We start from the raw sequence: 23,252 nt of genomic DNA, 5'->3' as shown, positions 1-23,252 counted from the left end.
TTTTTAAAAATATGAAACAAGATTACAAAGAGAGTTTGTGTTATCACACAAGCTCAGAGGCATGTCGAATTCAACCATGGACCAGCTATATTTAAGCCATGGTCTAGTTTTTTGTCGTTTAAAGTAATAAAATTTCACAAAATTATTTGGCGTTACTTTTACTTAAAAGCAAACAGTTTTTCAGACATTTTCTTTACTTCAGTTTCATACTCATAAACGCCTTGACTCCTCTGCTATTTGACACAGAAAAATAACTTTAGGTCATTACTACAGGCGTAACATAGCTAGATAATTTTTGTTGTTATATGTTTATTTTGAAATTTGTGTATAAGTACTTACCTAGATTATTTAACCTCGTTTTCAGTTTATATTATTAGATCTATCCCTATTTTTGTACATAAATCTAAGTCTGATAGGGATAATTAGATAAATAAATGTAGGCTAATATGCGTATCTACCACAAGTAGATTTTTATCGATTAGACTATATCAAGTTTAGATTTAGACATTGTTTTAGAGGCAGCAATGTTACTAATGTTATAGAACTGTTTTTAACCTCAGGTTTTAATTCTCCATATTGTTTTATTTTTATTACAATTTGTATGCAACGTAAAAAGAGCAATAAATTTGAAAAGCATATAATGAAATATGTATTATATAAGTGTGAACAATGTCGAGCTGCTATCAGAATTACATAGTTATGATGAATAATTGACGCATTTTTAATTTTTTTGTTCTCAGTTTTTTCGGACATTTTATGTAGTCTAATTGATACCATAGACTATATATTACATGGACTGCCAACACTAAGGTAATTAAGAATAGGTTCCATTCACCGAGGCGTCCTTGGTTGCAAGGTAAATTGACTTCCGGTAGAATTTTTTAACTATATAAAGAAACCATACCCGAAGATTTTTATCACCACTTTTACAGCAGATCATAAATGGAAACTTAATTGTCATATACGATGTTACAGAGGTAAGTGTGCACAAATCAATTTGTGACTTAGATCTATGACTATAAAGCTTTGTAACTGGTTTTCTTAGCCAATATAGACTAATTAGCCAAGCCTGTATTTCGTGTATTCTTGTTTACGACATTGATTGTCTGCTAATTGGTGCTGCCAGTTTGGAGTATTTGTTTTTCTGTTGTTTTTTTTCATCACAATGATAATTATTATTATTATTTTTACAATGTATATTTCAAATGTGATAAGCGATTTACTGAAAGAGTCAATACATTTTTGAGAGTGTCAATTATTAACTTTGTATATAGTGGGTGATATAGGCCTAAGTTAAGTCTGTGAATGAGTCAGTCTAAATAAAATAACAAAATATAGTCAGTCAATAAGCCTACAATCTTACATCTTTACCAACTTTTGTTCAGATCTACAAGTTTTTAGTTGTTTTTTTTTAACTAACTAGAATCCCAAATAACATCAAATTCTTCTAAAAGCTATGAAAAGATCTGATATTGTTTCGAATATTTGTTCTCCCAATAAAATTTTAGAATCATTAAGCTCTACTTACATAGAAAGTGATTGTACACATAAACATGTAGACTTTCACCCAGATGTAGTGAACTATGGCTATAAACTTTATCTACAAATACGACCGTACACACAACACACTACTATATAATATATATATATATATATATATATATATATATATATATATATATATATATATATATATATATATATATATATATATATATATATATATATATATATATATATATATATATATAATAGAACACTATTTATGTAAATAGTTAAGTTGGTAAAATAATTATTTGTTTTTATAAAAATCTGGCTATTCCTATAGTACTATTAACAAAATTATGACTAAAAATATTATGAACGTCGAGTTGCTAGATTCATCATCTTTGTCGATTGTGTGTCAGATAAACCCAGAGAATCAAGATATAGAATCTATATAGTATAATATAGGCCCCCTATTATATAGAATTTAGCTCTAGTCGACTCTAGACTAGATCTAGGATAAATCTCAAGTCTAGATGATCATGGCATGATAAACATGATCTCATGATGATTATGATTAATCATTAATCTGACTATTCTGACTTCTTGACTTGTTAACTTAAACTTCGTCTTACTCTTAGCCTTAGATCTAGCTTCTTCATATGTGAATCATGAATGGAAGTAGGGAAGTGCTTGGCTCACAGTGTCACAGATCGTTCTTTAAACAGATCTATTTGAAGATCTACTTTATCTTTACTAACGACTCTAAACTAGATCTATATCTTATAATCTAGTTTATATCTATATTTTATATAATAATATTATAATAGCCCTAGACTCTTATACTTATAAGATCTAGAATTAGAATCTGTATCTAGATCTATTCTTATACACTGCTAATACACTAGTTTTAATGTTTCTAATGAGCAATACTACTGTCTACAGCCATTGCCCATTAACATAGGCCCTACTCATGTACTGGATCTAGCTCTTTTGATCACAACTCATATCATGCCTAGATATAAACAACTGTACTAGAATGAACTAGACATTCTAATTGGTTCTATTTTCTTTTTTCATTATTCTCACACATTCCAGTAGGTACCAAATTGTGCTATTTATTCACTGTAGATCTAGATCTTAACTTTTCTCTTAACTACCAAAGAAGTACACAAAGGATGTTGAATGATACCCAAAGGGTTCTAATTGCTACCATTCAATGTGTGGAATCAAGTATTTACCCAGATACTGCCACAATATGCTCTTATTGTTTTCAAAGGAGTTTTCACACAGTGCCAGAAGCTGTATAAATACATTTAACAGTAAGTTTTTAAGTAATTAATCATTTATTTTTAAACGTTATGTAAGTCTATTTTAATTTTAAAAATCCATGTGCTATTTTATTTAAAGCTAATGTTCTAGGTGAATATTTACACAATATTGTTGTTATGTTGTAAATAAAACATATTATATTCCCTCCAGCCTGTGCAGGGTATTTCTAAAGTGATAATTGGCTCATGCAGGCCAATACCACTCTTTTGTTATCTAAGGTGTTTTCCTTCAAATTATACTTTCTTGCATAAGAATTAAATATATTATGCAACAATTCTCAAATAGAAATACAGATTAACCAGTTATCTTGGTGGAAAAGGATGTCAGATAAGTTGAGCAAATGCTTAAAGAAAGTCTTTACATAATTCTTTGAACTGTCACTATAATTATTTTGGAGATTTTTAAAATTTAATTAGAATTTTATTATTGCTCACATTAAAAGCAATTGTTCTTTTCTTTTCCGCAGATGTATATTTCAAGAAGAAATGATGCTTTCTTATTTCTAAGAGTTTATCAATTGGATGAATGCCACAAAACTCACTTGTTATGCCAGAAACTCTTCCTACGAAACTTCCAGTAAGTAAAAAAAAGTAAAGTTTCCCTTTCAGACCTTGTGATCGATATGGCAGATGATGTAAAGATCATCTGTTTCTGACCATTCTGTTGCCTACGGTTAATGAGGGTTTTCATGTGGCCAGCACAATGACCAACTGCCTTTACTTTCCCCAACTAATGTCAGGAAACCATTAGAGCTGAGTGGAAGACTCAAATTTAAAATTCCAGTCTTCACCAGGATTTGAACCCCGTCCCCGGTTCAGAAGCCAAGCACTTTACCGCTAAACCACCAGGCCTCCTTCCAGTAAGTAGGGCAGTTTAAAATTTAATACTTTTATCTTAGTGCAAAAAGAGTTTAAAAGCAGTCTTCAAATTCTCCCTTTAAATTTGCAAAGATATGTTCATATTTTAATGTATGCAGTAAAAAATTATGTTTCAAACACTCAGTACAATATTCAATGACTCTCTTTATTTGGGTTACCTCAGCATGCTTGTGCAGAAAATTTCCTGAATTTTTTAAAAAATCTGTTCCCTTCACTTTCAAGTGCATTTAAATGATTCATTAAATTTTCATAATATTACTGAATATAATGTCAAAGATTAAATATTGTTATTATTATACTATTCCTTTTTATTTTGTAATATTTTTGTTTCATAATATATTCTAATATACTTTACTATACTCCTAATATACTCTTTAAGAAAGTGTTTTGTTAGATGTTTTCAGAATTGATTTTATCCATAAAGGACTTGAACATATGGAAGTTTGGTACTATATGAAACTGAGATTGAATTGTTGACTTGTTATGAATTTAATGTATGTTGTTTCTATTCCATCAACAGTACTAGAATTTGTCCAGTGCCTGTGATCCTCTGAGTTAAAGGAGAATGTGCTCCATAATACCTGCTAGTAGCTTGCTGATAGCTGGAAGTTCATGAATACTATGTTGTCCTTGATTTGATGATTCTGAAAACTACCATTTCTTAAGACTTGAGCATTATTTCTATAATTTAAACAAATCTTTTCATGAAATATTGTGTTTATAATATTAAGAAAGTGAAGATAATATTGTTCTTACTAATATTATTGTTATTATTATTATTAAAATAGAAAGCACATCATTACAATATTCACTTGTCAATAAATGTTAGCATTATTCAATTTTTAGTTACATGTTCAGACTATTAAATTTTATTATTTAAATTATAGCAACTTTCTCTTTCAGTCAAGCTTAAGATACATTCCTGTAAAAAGTCTATAATAATAAGTTAATACTTCACAAAAAAAGTGTTTGAATGGTTTTCATTTGTTTGTACATCAAATATGTATTAATATAATTATCATTTTTAGATGAAACATTAAATACCGAAGATGACCATTTCAATTTCTGATGTAGGCCTATTCTCATTTCATAAAACAAACAGAATATTATCTGAAATTTCATCCCTTCATGGTAACTGTAACTGGCTTCATAAAAAAAATGGAGTGATGACTGGGTTGACTATACATTTTTGTATAAATAATGCATCAATGAATGTAGCTTATACTGTTCTTTTCCTCATCTTGAAGTGTGTGGACTGATAATTTGCTGTTACATTTTGTTTTCATAAGTCAATGACACATGATACTCTAAATGACAAATATCTTCTACTCATTACAATAGCACATTTCCATGCTGTTTGGCTAAGTGGAAGCAGATAAAATTTGTTCCTCTATTAGCTGTAAAATCTCAAAATTCATGAGCAGCTGAGAAAAAAAGAAAAGAAATTCAAACTAGACATGTTATAAATATATATATTTGCTAATAAAAAATGTAAGACTACTTTATGTTACAACAATGGACAGCATCTTTAAAGTTGATTTCAATGCAATCACAAGAAATATTTTTTTCTCTACAATTAGGCCTGTTTTAATGATTTTTTTTTAATGTTAATAAATTTTTGCATAGGATAAATATAACATGTAATTAAGGAGATTTTTACCTATTATTTCACAATTACAAGTAATTTAAAGTGATACATGTATTGATAACACATGTATTGATAACACAATGTTATTGGAGAAAGTAAAAAAAAAAATCTCACTTGTAGTAGATCCCCTTCAATTTGAAAGTTAGTGACAATCAAATCAGGTTTTTGGAAGTAGTATGCTCCTTTAGTAAAAAAAAAAAAATGAAAAATGCATTATAAAAAGTTTTTGCTTTAAATAAAATTTCTCTTGGGTGACTTGAGTATAAAGTAATAGAAATATGAACTTCATTTAGCAATATGCTCACACTAAGCAGAAGTGGTTTTTACTAGTGAGAATTGTCTGTCCAAATAAGCTATTGAAACTGTCAGCTTCACATGATAGGAACTGTAAAGTTTGACAGTTCTTCCTCTAAGACTTTTAGGTACCGGTATTATCTAACAAGAGCAGGGTAAAACAAGGATGGGTTTTGGCCATCAACACTATTCGGAACTGTTTCGTCAGTACTCATAGTGCCTTGGAAGATGGAGTATATATCCACAGTAGATCGGATGGAAGGCTTCTTAAACTGGCTTGACCAAAACGAGGAGACGACATATCCTGATTAGGGAACTGATGTTTGACGACGATGCGGCTTTCATTACCGTTCGCAGTAATGATTACAAAGGCTAGTCAATACTTCGACAGCTGCAGGTCAATAGTTCAGTCTTACAATAACTCTCACCTAGACGGAAAAAAGGGCATAAAAAGTCAACATCATCAAACTCCATTTGAGTGAGGGCTTGAGAGGCTCAAATCTTCTCTTGCAAAAGCCCTGGACAGAAACCCTGCTGTATTGCGTAGTGCATAGCCTACATGTCACCATACAGATCGAGAATTGTTGGTTTCTCTGACCTGTTGAGACGGAGATCAGCAAGTCTGTTGCAGTCAAACAGAATATGAGGCACGGGGGCACCTGGATTCGAAATTTGGCCATAGCCGTGAGAAACATGAGGCAACAGGACAGTGGCCTGTCCTGCACTGTGTTATAATAACTTGCCATAAAACATCACAGAATGTACTTTTTCTATTTTATCATCGACACAATATAGGAATTTTTTAAAACTTATAAACGTAAGGTCATTTTAGCCTATTAAAGTAAGAGCATATAGATCTAAATGTACCGGGTTATCCTTCTGAATAAGTCTTACTATTTGGTTTATATAAATATATATAGGCTATGCTCTCACAAGAACCTCAATTCAATGTCGTAAACAAGAAAATACACGTAATACAGGCTTGGCTAATTAGTCTATACTGGCTAAGAAAATCAGTTATAAAGCTTTACAGTTATAGATCTAAGTCAGAAATTGATTTGTGCACACTTACCTTTGTAACATCTTCTATAACAGTTCAGTTTCCATTTATGATTTGCTGTAAAAGTGGTGGTATAAAATCTTCGGGAATGGTTTCTTTATATAGTAAAAAAAATCTACCGGAAGTCAATTTACCTTGCAACCAAGGACGTCTCCGTGAACGGGACTTGTTTATTGAAAAATATAGGCTTAGTGCGTAGGGTTGGCAGTCCATGTAATATATTGTTGTAACTCTAGGTTAGGCACTCAACGAATAGGCATGCAACTCAACACAGTTTACACAGTGTAACAGGAAATAAAGACAGGTGTTTATTCACTAGGGCAAACACATAGCATCCTTCAGCTTCCTCAGAGTCTTTCTACTAATTTACCAGTCCTTTAGACAGCAACCCGAATTTGGACCAACGACAGCCTTCCCAGCTTCTCTCCAGGTCCCTTCTACAACCTTCAGGCAGCACCAAAAGCTGGCTTCTTAGTTTCCAAACATTCAGACTCTTCACAATCCCTGATGCAATGTTATTATCTCCGTTCTAGTCTCTTCCTGTTTACGTTCACTAGTGCGCTAGTGCGCACCTCAAGCACTGGTGCAAGGCAGGGTTACAACAATATAGTCTATGATTGATACAAATAAATTGCCTTAATTTCTCTCCCAAATAACATAAATGATAATCTTGGTATCGATGTTATCCCCACATTCGGCTTTATACAACTAAATAATTTTTCGTGTATTATATTAATAAAAAAAAATTGTCAAAGTATACAAGTAGATCTTTATTTGTATATCTAGATAGTTATGTAGATTATTTAATGTCATTTTCAGATCATAGATCTAGCCTTTCTAAAAGCTAATAATAATAATAATTATAATAATAATAATAACAAAAATCTTTATTGTCCGTAAGGAAATTTGTCCTACAATTTGTGCTGTACACCAAACAAAACATTGTAACTATAAAAAAACAAAATGTATATCACTCATAATTTACATGTGAAAAGTTTATATCAGATTGTTTCTATTTAATTATTTGATTGCCATGGAAACAAAAGAGTGTTTGTGTCTGTTTGTCTTTGCTATCGGTGTCTTGTATCTCTCCTTTGATGGTAAAATCACAAAATCCTGACCCAAATGGTGATTTTTTATTTCTAGAATCTATTTAGCTTTTTTATGGATGTTTGTCTCAAACAGCTGCCCTAATGGGGTTTGTTTTTTTTTGCGAATGATTTTACCAGCAGCATTTAGGATTCTGTGAAGTTTATTTTTATTTTTAATGCACAGATTGCCATACCAGGCAGTGATACTAAAACTTAAAAATATTGCAGATGTGAGCGTAATAAAACATAGCCAAGGCTGCTTTTTCTCTAACATTAAACGAGGACAGTTTTCTCAGTAATCGTAATCTTTGCTGCCCTTTTTTGTTGACATAATCAGTATTTGCAGTAAAATTTAGTTTATTGTCTAGGATAGTACCAAGGTATTTAAAAGTTTGCACTGTTTCAATAGTCTCTCCAGCTACAGAAACAATATCAATTTCTTTCTTTTCCCTACGAAAATCGATTATTATTTCTTTGGTTTTTTTTTTACATTTAATAATAAAAATTATTTTTACAGTATTTTTCAATGTATTCTATTTCGCTGAAATACTCATTTACGTCTGAGCTCTCTGAGAGAAGGACAAGAAGAGCCGCATCATCAGCGAATTTTGGGAAAAAGCAAAAAGGACTATCGGATTGAAAATCATTGGTGTACAAAATGAACCACAATGGCAATGTCACAGCCCCCTGTAACGCCTATGAGTTAATTATGCGTGCATTTGATATTATCTTATACTAGTCAGATATTGACCGCGGCCCGCGGATCTAAATTTGCATATCACTGATATAGCCACTGATATAGTGTATTAAAAACAATTAAACAAAATTATAATTTATAAGTAAAACGAATGCGTGAATATAAAAATATTATGAATAGAGCTAAATAACCTACCTACCTAAGACTTGTAAGTTATCTGTTCTTCACATACGTGACCTTTCAGTAGTGTCTAATGTGAGAAGCGCGCGATATCGAGCTATTTGGGCTAAATTGCAGCTATGGCGAACTAATGTATGTAAAAATGCCATAGAAAAAAAAACTTGAAGGTTAATTTGATTTCAATATAAAATGAATGGACTATATTTAGTAATGTTATGACTTTGCCATGCGCACCGCCATCCAAGATAGTGTAGAAAGAAGGTGCGCACTATCTGTGACTAAACAAGTCGGATGTTGACATTAGGAGACAAACGATTTCCGCCGAGGAGAGAGCCAATATGGAGATGCTGTACTCAAGGCAGATGCCACTTTGTGTTTGTCATGTCTCCGCGTAAATAAACGTCTATGTCTCGTTGAGTTGCCTCCCTTCAGTTATTACAGTATGTTCTTGTGTAAAAAAAAAAAAAGTACAAAAACTATCTTTGCAACTGCAGAGATTGTTTTGTTTAAAACCCCCAACAGATGATTATGACGATAAAACTTCCCTTTTCGATATAAAATCTAAAGCAAACTACAGTCACCTAATTCCAAGAGCGTATTCAAGAGAGGTTACACATTTTTACAAGTGACGCGGCTCCATTAATAAAGTGCAGTGAATAGTCATCTGCCGAAATTGAAAAACACTAAATGTGGCTCAACAAAGATGGCTAAAACGGACTTTAGAACTCAGTTTTAGAGATCGGGTCTCAATCAAGGAAATCCTAAGCCGAACTGGGAGGCGACCCCTTAGTTAGGTTGTGACGGAGCGTCGCATGAGGTTTGCGGGACGTGTTTTCCAATACAATGAATTACGCGTAATAAGAATTGCGATGATATCCTAGTACATCTTTGCGCCACACATTCATGGAGGTCCTCGGAGCAGGTGGGAAGAAGCTTCAGACATTATCAGGGACAGATTTTTGTGGAAACAGCTTGACGGCAAATGGCCGAACGGCGCGGGAGGGTCTAAGTAAGTAAGAATAGCACATTAGGTTTTTGAAATAAAGTCATTGACTCTGGGAACGACACCACTACTGGTTCGAGCCTCGGTCATCGCAGTCCCTTATTTTCGTAGCATTTTAATTCATTATTTTCTCTCTTAAAAACTAGGTCCCTGGTGCTGCTATCCATTTATGTTTAATATATGTATGTGTTACATTTGTTTCAGCACCTAGCTTCAATTCTATGTGTACGTTCACAGCATTATTGCTCATACTCACTGAAGATTCTATATGTAATGTGTTTATGTTGTCCACTTGTCTTTGTGAGAGATATACAATTAGATAGAGCCATCGTTTGTCTAATACATGCCTAACGGCTGTCTGTGTCGGCTCTATCGAAGTTGTTAGTGAACGGATTCTGCGAGGTGGGGGGATGGGCTTGCTAGGGCTTGTGACCTTTGACCACTGGGGTGGTAATTTGCATACGGGCGAAATGACTCCGGACCAGAAGAATGTTTTCTTTTGGACATTCCGATGGTCTAGACCAGTGGTTCCCAAACTTTTTTGTCTCCTAGACCCCTTGCCATGTTTTCTGCTTTTCGGTAGACCCCCTGCTTAACTTATATTGCTTTTTTTTTTTTTGCAATTTTTTAAAAAACTAATTTCTAATTTTAGTGAGTTGAAGAGTGAAAATACAATTTAAAGCTACAAATTAAGTATTAAATAATAACTAATTTTTATTGATTAAATTCAAATGAAATGTAAACCAATTAAATTAGCAATTAATATGTATTGCTGGAGTCATCAAACACACTGGAAATGTTTCTTTACCCGGGCTTATCATCTGTTCCTACGGATGTCATGTTTCATACATTCTATGAAGAAGACATTCCAACATTAAATATTAATTCATTTATTTGTATTAAGAATCAGTGTAAAAGTTTTCGCAAAGAGTTTCTCGTGTATTTCTTGATCTTTCACGTGTCCGCGTAACCTTTTTCACTAAAGGAGAAGGGTGAAGGTGAGTAACTGGCGCCTTAGCCAGTAGGCTTCAAGCAGGAAGGGCTCATTAGCCACATAGCAGAAGGAAAAATGAATTCAAAACGTTGCTGCCTTGCAACTATACCCAAACATGGGAAAGCTGTCGTGAGTTCATCATCATCATCATTCCTTTGGGTTCCTCATGGAACATAGGGCCTTGACAAAAACAGGCCACCCTCCACGGTCTCTTGCTAGTTTTTTTTTTTTATGGTTCCCCAGCTCTTCCCGGTACTCTCGGCTTCTTCTAGTACACAGCGTCACCATGTTCTTTTTGGTCTTCCTCTGCGTCTTGGATGAGGTATGTGCCCATGTACGCTACGACCACGTATTTAGGGAAAGTTGTCTATTGGCTTTTACTGAGACATGGTTAGAGGAGGATGACAACGACAATCTGATTGCTATTGATGGTTTCTCTTGCGTGAGATCTGACAGAACGGCTGAGTCTAAGAAGAAGAAAGGTGGAGGGCTTTGTGTGTACATCAACCTCAAATACTGTACCAACTACACGGTTAAAAAGAGAATGTGCTGTCCGGATCTAGAACTACTGGCGCTTTCATTGAGACCTTTTTATTTGCCACGAGACTTTGGGGTTATTTACATTGTCCTGGTTTATGTTCCGCCTACAGCCAAAACGGAAGTTGCAGCTGCAATAATCGCTGACGTAGTGCATGAGTTTCAGACAAGGTCACCGGACGCACCAGTAGTTATACTGGGTGATTTTAATAAATGCACCTTGAAGGTTGACCTACCCACCTTCTATCAACACATTTCATGTCCGACAAGAGAAAACAGAACTCTGGACTTATGTTATTGTAACATCAAAGGAGCATTCACATCTCGTGAAAAGCCACCACTAGGATCATCGGACCACAAAACAATACAACTGCTGCCTACTTACCGTACAAAACTTAAAGAAGGAAAAATCATTCAAAAAAACGTACAAGAATGGACACAAGACAATATTCTCAAACTACAGGGATGTCTAGACTGCACTGACTGGAATTTGTTCAAAGAGACCACTTCAAATCTGGAAGAATGGGTCGACGCAGTGACAAATTACATCAAATTCTGTGAAAACATGTGTGTCAGTACTAAGAGCATCAAGATATACCCCAACAATAAACCATGGGTCACTGCAAAAATAAAACGGGAAATAATCAAAAAGAAAAGAGCATTTATGAGTGGCGATGGACAGACAAGGAAAATTGCTCAACGAAATCTCAACGTCGTTCTTGAGGAAGGGAGGAGAAACTACCGCACCAAGCTGGAAGACTCAATTAATACAAGTGACATGAGACAGACGTGGGGCATCATGAACAAAATGGCAGGAGCACAAGTCAAATTTAAAAATAATCTTGCTACAAGAGACGAAAAAACATTGGCCAACGAGTTAAATGATTTCTATTGTCGCTTCGATACGAAAGATTTTAATTATCTAAGACTCAAAGCCCTTGAGGATGTCAATGTTAACAACTGCTTAGAATTAGCGATTACTAAAGAGCAAGTTTGTAACATTTTCAAAAACGTCAACCCAATGAAAGCTGGTGGGCCTGATAGAATAAAAGGGCGAATCTTAAAAGAATGTGCTGAACAACTAGCTGAACCTTTCCAAGATATTTTTTCTACTTCATTACTAAACCATGAGATACCACCTGTGTGGAAGTCATCTATAATTGTACCTGTGCCAAAGGTTTCCAAACCAAAAGAAATGAATGACTATAGACCTGTTTCACTTACTTCCATTGTGTCTAAATGTTTAGAAAAATTGGTTAAAATGTTTCTTCTGAATGATCTTTGTAATAAGTTAGACCCTTTACAATTTGCTTACCAAAAGGGTAAAGGTGTAGACGATGCCATCCTAAATATTTTAAACTGTGTCTACAAACATCTGGACTTACCAAACACTTATGTAAGATTGCTCTTTATGGATTTCTCATCAGCTTTTAACACTATACAACTTCATTTACTCATTGAAAAGATGAAAGCGTTGCAGATTAGTCCATACATAATACTATGGGCTAATGAATTTTTGACCCAGAGAGCTCAGAGGGTTAGGGTAAACAATGTTATATCTAATGAACGCATAGTTAACACAGGGGCGCCCCAGGGGGCTGTAACATCGCCATTGTGGTTCATTTTGTACACCAATGATTTTCAATCCGATAGTTATTGTTGCTCCTTCACAAAATTCGCTGATGATGCGGCTCTTCTTGCCCTGCTCTCAGAGAGCTCAGACGTAAATGAGTATTTCAAAGAACTAGAACACATTGAGGAATACTGTAAAGATAATTTTTTATTATTAAATGTAAAAAAAACCAAAGAAATGATAATCGATTTTCGTAGGGACAAGAAGGGAAATGATATTGTTTCTGTAGCTGGAGAGACTATTGAAATTGTGCAAACCTTTAAATACCTTGGTACTATCCTAGACAATAAACTAAATTTTACTGCAAATACTGATTATATCAGCAAAAAAGGGCAGCAAAGATTACGACTACTAAGAAAACTGTCCTCGTTTAATGTTAGCGAAAAGGCCTTGGCTATGTTTTATCACGCTCACATCTGCAATATTTTAAGTTTCAATATCACTGCCTGGTATGACAATCTGAGCATTAAAAATAAAAATAAACTTAATAGAATCCTAAATGCTGCTGGCAAAATCATTGGCAAAAAACAAACCCCATTTGGGCAGTTGTTTGAGACAAACATCTATAAAAAAAGCTAACAAGATCCTCGAAATAAAGAATCACCCTTTGTGTCAGGACTTTGTGATTTTACCATCACAAAAGAGATACAAGACACCGATAGCAAAGACAAACAGACACAAACACTCTTTTGTTCCCCTGGCAATCAAATCATTAAATAAGAACAATCTGGTATAAACTTTGTCACATGTAAATTATGAATGAGTCTGGTGTGAATGTACACTTTGGTTTTTTATAGTTATAATGTTTTTTGTTTGGTGTAATGCACAAATTGTAAGACAAATTTCCTTACGGATAATAAAGATTATTATTATTATTATTATTGTTCCCTGGGGGTTCCACTCAAAGGCCTGCCTAGCTCTGTTGCTGGTATCTTTTCTAAGGGTGTGACCAATCCATCTCCACTTCCTCTCTAAGATCTGCACTTCTATATTTTTCTGTCCACACATTTCCCACAGTTTGGTGTTTTCTACTTTGTCGTAACAGTGTATTTTTAGGATATTTCTCAGGCATCTGTTGATGAATGTCTGTACTTTTTTATTGTCCCCTCCGTAATTCTCCATGTTTCAGAACCATACAGTAGGACAGCCTTGACATTAGAGTTAAAGATTCATAGTTTAGTCTTGTTTGAGATGTGAGGAGATTTCCAGGTTGGTTTTAGCTGTGTAAATGTCTGACGCGCTAGATTTATACGGCGTTTAATGTCTTCATCTGTTCCACTTCATATACTGACTACACTCCCAAAGTATATAAAATTTTCTACTTGGTCTATTGTCTGAGAATCCAGTACGTGGGTTAACCTGAGGAAAAATAAGGAGCTGGCGACCCTTAGGCAGTTTGCAGCACACAGCGCTACACCCTGTCACAGCCTGTGACGCCACTGATCCCAACCTATATATATATTTCCTTTGCAAAGAATCACATAAGAAGCTTTTAATTTGATAACTCATGCCACCGATGTGCCATAGAACTGTTGCTTAAAGAAATTATTTTAATAATATCAGATGTAGGTGTGTGTAAAACAGTTTTCACAACTACAACGGCTGGTAAAATCCATGTTTTACCAATTGTGTTTTCCGTATTTTGCTATAAGTTAAGAGATATTGTAAGACACTCACAAACCAACATCTTCTCTATATGATGTTGAAGAGAGATTGTGTGGGTCTATTCAGAACTTTATCTTTGAGGGTTAGAAAATTTTTCAAATCTTTATCTATTTTGTCAGGGGGACATTGTCTCAGATGATCCTACAGCGTAATAGTTTCGTATCATTATAAAAAAAGTCACTTAGGCAACCGCTTGTTTGACAAGGAAGGAATGAATCCCAGTTTTAAATAACCAACACTGGACAGTGTACATTTCTTGTTGTTAAACATTTGTTACATGTAGACAAAATGAAGCTTTTTAAATACGTATTGAGACTAAATACTACAATTCTTTGGTTTGATTAGCAGGATAAATATTTAAAGGATTTACCAAGGTACACATCATATATTAGTCTACAAAATAATTACATTAAATGAATGTAAAAATTAAAGTCACGATCTGCTTAAATGAAATCTATTACCGTAGACCCCCGTGGACATCTCATAGACCCCCAATTTATTTTTTCACTTTCGTAGACCCCCTGGAAGTCTTCGTAGACCCCTGGGGGTCTATATAGACCACTTTGGGAATCACTGGTCTAGACTCTAGACTCTAGAGGTTAAGTTCGCTTAGTGCGTTATCGCTAGGCGGTGGTGTCGTTTCCAGAGTCACTGGTTCGAGCCTCGGTCGGCGCAGTCCCTTATTTTCGTAGCATCTTAATTCCCTACTGGTGCTGCTACCGTATACTTAATAAATAAATCTACACCCCCAAGCAGCCCTATCGAACCCTATCGCCTTAATAATATATAGATGTAACTTTTGTTTAAATTATAAATACATTTATATCTAAATCTAGATCTATATCTGGGTTCTAATATTCAATAATTCAGTCTGATTTAGATTGTCGTCGGGTTAATAATGAGGATATGTCAAGACTACGCGTTAGAAAACCAGTCCTTTTAAAGTAATAGCAAAGTTCGTTTCAAAAATCTTTTTTAAAATCAAAATTTAAACCAGTATTACATTCAATGAGTTAGTTAATAAATGGAAAATATATTTTAAAATGAGCCATTGATACTTTTTCCATTGTGACCTTACAAGCAATTTTTATTGTACCGATTCGCGAATATATGAATGAAATCTGTGACCTTTTTTAAAAAAAAAATTACCTCCCCTTGAATCGTTGACTAGTGGTGTAAATTTATGAAAAAAAAAACTGCTTGCATAATTGATTTTTAAATAAAAATTTTCCCTTTCAGTAAAAGAAAAAAAGTAGCCATTGTATCAGAACATCGAAAGATATAAAATATCATGATGTCGGATTTTCAATATTTTTTTCTAGTTTACGAGAAACGAGACGGAGGACAGACAGACCACACAAACTTATAAGCGGCTATTTCCCTTTCGGGGAGGGGGCACTAAAAAAAGGCACAGATTTATAATTGTTAGTCTAGATTTATTACCAATTTAATCACAAGACATCCAAATTAATTGATACAATTACAATTGATAATTAATACAATTACACTTTAATATAAGCTTTGTTGTTGTTTTTTTAAAGTCTTTTTTGTTTTTTTTTTGTTTAGATTTAAAAAAAAACATCTGTAGGCTCACATCCCGCTACCGAATCAGGATTACAAAGAGATTTTTTGAGGAAAGACAAACTCAGAATCGGCCCCGTAGTCTCTCACAGTTGGGTATAAAAAATATATATATATTAATAGAATACAGTTTTTAAAAGCCTATACATTGAATTTTTGAATTTACCTTTTAATTTCAAAAGTAGCAAATGTCACACACCCACCGCACACACTCATAAATATAGGATTTCCTAGCCTCCAATTAAACAATACATTATTTATAACAATGATTAACCTTTGCTATCTGTTTCTTTCTGTGGGTGTGTGGGGACTCCTTATCTTTAAGTGTGAGATATGTCTTTGCAATAAATTATATTCAAAGCTGTTATTGACTTAAACTGAGTTTCACAACTTTGTTCTGTGGAGTGTAAATTTTCATGTACTACAAAATGGAAATACACTCATAAAATAATGTACCGAAAGACATGCAGTTATGTTTTTAACAAACATGCTGCTAAATGTGGTGACTGAGCGGTAAAGCGCTTGGCTTCCAAACGGGGTCCGGGGCTCAAATCCTGGTGAAATTTGTGATTTTTAATTTCGTGACCTTTGGGCGCCAGACATTAGTTGGTGAAAAGTAAAGACGGTTGGTCGTTGTGCTGGCCACATGACACCCTCGTTAACAGATGACCTTTACATCATCTACCCTATAGACTACAAGGTCTGAAGAGGGAATTTACTTGTATTGTAATATTAAAGGACCGAAAAGTGTGAAAGCGAGTGTGTGGATGTAGAGGTTGGGGGGTTCAATAAGCGACATATGGTATATTTTGTTGTGTGCAGGGAGGCGGGGGGGTCGGAGCGGATAAGTAAAGGGATACTAGAATTTACGGGCCAAAACAATATGTGCAGCGTTATAAAATGGATCTTCCCAATCGAGTCAAAAGTCTATGCCAGAGACATTTCGATGTGCAGGTTTAAAAAAATAAAATATAAAAATAAGGCCTCCAGAGAGAGAGAGAGAGAGAGAGAGAGAGAGAGAGAGAGAGAGAGAGAGAAGGAAAGAGAAAGAGAGCGGGCCATTTCATTTCATTGTAATAGATACACTGATTTCACGGGATAAAAAGTAAAAAAAAAAGTTATTTAGGGGATCTTTAAAATGTGAACGGCTTATTGAAATTTCAAACAAAGAAAAGAGGGGGATGTTCGGCCATACTAAACAATATAAAGCCTGGGAGCAAATCAACGGCCCCTGACGGTGTGTAATGCTAGTAGGTTATATTTTTTTTATTTGGCGACACAGTAGCTGAACGCTATAAATTTTTATACACAACCATTTTTTTTTATACTTTTTTATTTCCCTGAAATCTTATTTATAACGCTCTAAAAAAACGAGTTGTGTTCCAAATCTTTTTATAGTTGTTATGGCACGATTAGGACGTAGTTATTTTTTCTTAGAAAGGGGAAAAGTTTTCACTGAGAAACAGTGACGCTACTAGTAAAACAAGACTAAGATTTGAGGAAGAATATTGAAATGTAAGCAGATTACTTTTGCCGGCTATAGAGAGAAGCAGCTATTTATGGACGTAGAGATTTCGGCTGAAGACAATTGACGGTTCCCTTCGTTATTGTTAAACGTCTTGTTTGACACTCGCTATTTGCGTCCACTACCTTATATTTTTGGCCTATCGCCTTCGTTATTGGATTCCATTATTTGAGTGTTACCACCGTTTGACTTAGTACACAGCCTGGAAGCGCCTAACATACTGCATAGTCCATAATGCAATGCAGGTCAAAAAGACAGGTTACGATATTCTAGGCTCTAAAAAATTATTTTTACAATACCTCTATTCAAGTTACACTTTCAAAGTGGCAAAACTCTCTAAGTAGACAAAGGGTGGCTGGGCGTATTCCCTGTAAACGCTCTAACGATTTAAAAAAAATTATTTACATTTGTATATCGTAGGGAAAATAATTACTAGCTCGAGGGGCACACTGGAAAAATTCTAGTTTGACCGGTTTAAGTTTTCAAAGTCTTTTAGATCTAGACTTAGAGGACAATGCTCAAAATTTTCCTGAACATTAATTTATTAAACTCTTAAAACAATAAGCCTGACAATCGGAAATTCCCGAAAGCGATAGTCCTTTCAAGGACTCAATTGTTCTTGACTCTAAATCAACACCAATAACAGTAAACTCAGGTGTACCTCAAGGAACAATCTTGGGTCCACTACTATTTTTAATTTACATAAATGATTCAGGAACAAAAGTGAGATTATTTGCAGACGATTGCATAATATATAGAACAATAAAAACAATACAAGACACAGATATTTTACAAAGAGAATTAGATGAATTACAGAAATGGGAATCAAATTAGAGCATGTCTTTCCACCCAGAAAAATGTCAGTTGTTAAGAGTAACAAAAAAACTAAAACAAATTAATTCCACTTATCTTATTCATGGCAAACCAGTAACACAGACTAAAAACGCAAAATACCTAGGTGTTACAATAAATGAAAAACTGTCATGGAATCCACATATTGACGAAACTATAAAAAAAAAAACAAAGCATTAGGATTTATTAAAAGAAATTTCTATAAATCAACAAATAAGAACATGAAAACTAAAATGTTATTTAACCTTGGTTAGGCCAATAATAGAATATGCATCCTCCATTTGGGACCCCTCAACTCAAGAAAACATTAAAAAACTGGAACTGACACAAAATAGAGCAGTGAGATTCATAACAAACGAATATTCACATTTGACTAGAGTAACACCTTTAGTAAAATCACTAAATTTAGAAAGCCTTCACTACAGAAGACTCAAAAGTAAAGTAGCAATTATACATAAAACACTGAACCATAATCTTCAAATACAAAAACAGAATTTAATAAAATACTCTGAAAGACACAAAGATAAAGGCACATTCCTCGTCCCATATGCTAGGACAAATTTGTACAAATACTCCTTCTTCCCTAGTGCTATTAGAGCATGGAATGGGTTGTCTGAGCTAGCCAGGAAAACCAGTGACTTGGCAGAGTTTAAGTCATTGGTTAATATGCATGACTAAATGCATGACGCGTAGGACGTAATCATCTTCTTTTTTGAAGTAACGTCTGTATTATATAAGAAGATAAGAAACCGATGTTGGACCTAGACCTATATCTAAATATTTTGCCAAATTTAATTTTTTTTTTATACTTTGAAAAATTATAACGGTCAAACTAGAGTTTTCCCTATGTGCCCATCGAGCTAGTAATTCGTGTTTCAGCGATATACACCAACTGTTAAATTTCTAGAAAATCGTTAAAGCCATTTTTGAGATCAGCTGTCCATACAGGTTCCTGACTGGATCCAAGTTCCATGATGACTTGAATAGAGATTTTGTATTTTATAACAAAAAATTTTTTTTTCTTTGTTTTACCCTTTTTTTCATTAAACTTTTTTTTCATGTATTATGTGTCTCTGTAGCTTATATCCTATCATTAGTTATTGCTAGTATATAAAATATTAACGTACCTTTTGGTTAACAAACAAACACAAGGAATTTTCATTTGTAAATTTTTAGAAATTGTGAGCTATAAAAAAGGCCTATCACCAATCATGGTCCTAGCTGCCGCCACACGAAATGTAAATTTGAAGCATGATTTACTGAGCGAGATTGTTCTTGTTATCTGAATATTGTTAACAGAGTATACTTTTGTAATATTGATCTGTAAAAGATTACGTGTAGAGCTCCATGCCCGACATTTTCTTCCTAGAAATAGTACTTGGGGAAAAATAAAAAAAACTCTTAACTGGAGAAACTAGTTCTTTTTGTTCTATCTGGGTGGAGCTTAAAGTCTTAAGGTGACAACAATAATTTAAATCAGAAATACCTTTCATAATTTGTGTATTATAATATTTATAATATTATTACACATCATTTATTTTGTTCTTGCATAGCTCACAGATTATATAGTTGAATTTCATGACGAGTAAAGTTATTGTAATTCTTTAAACATGTCCTTAGTGACCAAATTTGTATAAAAGTATCAGACATAAGAATGAATTAACTAACTTATTAATTTAGCTCTACACATATGTAAATGTTATAGGGTCTTATTGTATATAAATTAAGATCTATTCAATTTGATTCATTATAGAAGTCATTTAAACCTTGATCACATATTATTCTAATTCCATCTTTCATACAACACAACATGAAACATCTTTGTTATCAACTGGGTGGGGGCGGTAACTTAGCCATATTGAAATACGGGGACTTTGTGGCTGAGGGGTTAAGCGCTTGGCTTTCAAACTTGGGATCATGGGTTCGAATCTCGGTGAAGACTGGGATTTCGAATTTCGGGATTTTTAGGGTACCTGACTTTCGTTGGGGAAAGTAAAGGCGGTTGGTCGTTGTGCTGGTCACATGACACCCTACTCGTTAACCGTTGGCCAAAAAAAAACAGATGACCTTAACACCATCTGCCCTATAGATTGCAAGGTCTGAAAGGGGAACTTTACTAAGTTACCGTCCCCAGTTGTTACTGCGCCTTTTTTTGGTGTGTTCAAATCCCTCGGCGAGTCTACTGCTTCCAATCGTAAGAGAAAATAGTCTCCCAAAATTCTCAGTGGCTGCATCTTGAATGATGACTATTGGAACCCTAAAGTGACATGAAATAATGGTCTTTGTCAAAGAGTATGAAGTGCCGTCGTATAATTCACACGATATTTATTTATCTCATCGAGCAAAACAAATACACGAACTGCTTCTCTAGATGTTTATTGGTGAACAAGTCTCTGTGATATTTAGGGTTCCATGATAAATCGTTACCAAAAAAAAACGTTAACCGACATATTGTTCACCGACAAATGGTACATGTCATATGGTTCACTGACAAATTGTTCACCGACAATTTGGATTGTAACATATTGTTAATATTCTGGTCGCATGTTTAATTGGTTTACATTATATAGGGGATTTTTTTTACATTATAACTGTTGCTGTTATTATTATTTCCGATATATACAAAAATTGTATTGCAAGAGCGATACAAGATTGGGCCTAATCTTCATTTCTTTGTTAATTTTTCTAAAGCATGGTGCCAGTAAAGGATAACAAAAAAAAATTGAAAAAAAAAAAAAAAACCTTGAAAAACAGCTCGCGATCTTGCAACAAGCTAACTGAACAATTTAAACAGACCAGATAAAAGAATGATAAGCATATATGGATAGGGGTAAGTGAACAAGACTATACGAAAGAAAGATTAAATGGTGACAGTAAAAAGAGATTGCCATTTAATTGTTCAGCTAGGGTGAACGATTAGTCGTGAACGATTTGTTCTGTTTTCGATATTTACACCGTTCACACTTAGACAAGTTTTGTCGAATATATTCAAATCCGTTGAATAATCTCGATGTACAAGGTTAAATACCAAGACTAATAGCAGATTTCTTATAGATCAGGACTCTCTATCTCCCGAGTCTTCTTTCGAGTTACTATACCCATCTAGACTCTTTATGCATGTAACGTTATGGGTAAACTTGGAAGGGCGTGAACATCGTCAGGGTCCTAGTTAACAAAAAAAAACCCCACTTAAAGTTTGACCATTACACACATCATCGTGTCTGCATACTGCGTTAATCAGTTGTCTGATTTAATGTGGTCACGTGATTAACTATAGTTAAGCACTCTACCTAGAAAAACAAACAAATTTTTTTTTTTTTTTTTTTTTTTTTAAAGATTCAAAGTTGATGTGCTTTACGTAGAGCTTTATAACAATATGGTTGTTTTTTTCATTTATTTTTTTTATTAAAAAAAAAAAAACAATTGTACATGCCATATGCCATCAATTACTAGCAAACATGTTAGTCTCAAGTAAATTCACTGAACAATTATAAAAAGCACTACACACAAAAAATATTAAATAATTGCTAAATCACGCATAAAATTAACAATGAATATAATGTCTCTTAAAATGCTTGAGACTAATATAAAAAAAAACTTTTTAGAAAACATTTATTCTAACATTACCGATCGGATTCGCAGGTCGAATTGTCCGTATGCTATATTTTGTTAATTCGCAAATCACTATTCTCTTTCTCTCTCTCTCTTTTCACCCCTCCCCATTCCAAGAACGCTCATCTAACAAGTACGATTTCTTTCCATTGTTCAAATTAATTAACTAATTGGTTATTTTTTAAATTGATTCTTGTGTTGTCAGGTAAAAGAAATAATTGTGCAAAAATTCAGTTTGATCCGAGATACGGTGTGTGAGAAATAATAAACTTTTTTACCAGACAGACTGACAGAGTGAGTTGATATTATCTTTGTAAAAAGAGACGAAATGAGAGTGAGGTTTGTGACGGGAAACTATGACTATAATTCTATTCACTGGAATGCCGATAATGTAATTTAATGTAATTTTTCATTATCGTTAGTTTTTTTTTCTCCTTCTTTGTCCTAAATAAAAGAAACACAAGTCTGAATTAGAACTGGAGGTCTCGACATGCTAGCCGCTGAGCTATGCAAGTGTTTATAAAAATTGGAGGTTTCCAGTTTAAAACTAAGAGAATGACAATTCTCTACACGAAACTTATCTTCCCTTAGCTTGGTACATTTCTATATAAAACAAAATTAATTGATTAACTAATTTTGTTGTTGTGTTTATTTATTTATTTTTTTTTAAATGAATAATTGTGCAGTTTCAACTTGACGTGAGAATGGAAAATAGAAGAGAAAATGTGTAAAAGATTCAAACAGACAGAATAATAATATTAAGGCTTGTCTTCGAGTCCGAGGATAATAAGAAAGCAGTATTTCCCGTGGCTACGCCGCCCCAGCGGTGACCTACATATTTCGCCACATTCTACGCAGGCATAACCATTGTCCGTGGTTGTCGATTTAGATTTTCTTTACGCCATTTACGTCTGTCCTCGGCAGACATGGCGTCAGTTTTGGTGGATTGTGACATGACGTCTCATAGAGTAGATTGTGACATGGCTTCAGTTTGGGTGGATTGTGACATGACGTCAGTTTGGGTAGAGTGTGACATGGCGTCAGTTTGGGTGGATTGTGACATGACGTCTCCTAGAGTAGATTGTGACATGGCTTCAGTTTGGGTAGAGTGTAACATGGCGTCAGTTTGGGTAGAGTGTGACATGGCGTCTGTTTGGGTGGATTGAGACATGGCGTCTCTTAGAG

The 23,252-nt window shown here is 34.1% G+C and overlaps 1 protein-coding gene and 1 long non-coding RNA gene across 7 annotated transcripts in view; one reads left to right on the top strand and one right to left on the bottom strand.

Annotated features, from left to right (window-relative positions):
• LOC106050477 (ankyrin repeat domain-containing protein 18B-like) overlaps positions 1–23,252 on the bottom strand; it is a 33,445-nt gene that overhangs the window by 8,913 nt on the left and 1,280 nt on the right. The window contains exons 1-2 of one of the 4 annotated variants that reach the window (XM_056006040.1): positions 19,583–19,845; positions 16,353–16,475 (exon numbers count right to left, since the gene is read on the bottom strand). The exons of 1 other annotated variant lie outside the window; for it this stretch is intronic. The gene's annotated coding sequence lies outside the window, so the exon portion shown is untranslated. Of the gene's footprint in view, positions 1–16,352; positions 16,476–19,582; positions 19,846–23,252 lie in introns of those variants that run through there. 2 more of the 4 variants (XM_056006041.1, XM_056006043.1) reach the window with 2 other exon arrangements.
• On the top strand, positions 849–4,394 carry LOC129922036 (uncharacterized). 3 transcript variants are annotated; one of them, XR_008774022.1, is made up of 4 exons: positions 849–977; positions 2,584–2,807; positions 3,284–3,393; positions 4,216–4,394. It is a non-coding gene; the product is annotated as an uncharacterized LOC129922036 (long non-coding RNA). The 3 variants fall into 3 exon arrangements; XR_008774023.1 differs by having other exon boundaries at positions 856–977; positions 2,617–2,807; XR_008774021.1 differs by lacking the exon at positions 849–977 and having other exon boundaries at positions 2,544–2,807.

Source organism: Biomphalaria glabrata, chromosome 12 (genome assembly GCF_947242115.1).
Source record: "Biomphalaria glabrata chromosome 12, xgBioGlab47.1, whole genome shotgun sequence".
NCBI lineage: Eukaryota > Metazoa > Mollusca > Gastropoda > Planorbidae > Biomphalaria > Biomphalaria glabrata.
This window is presented reverse-complemented; position numbering and strand designations above follow the sequence as displayed.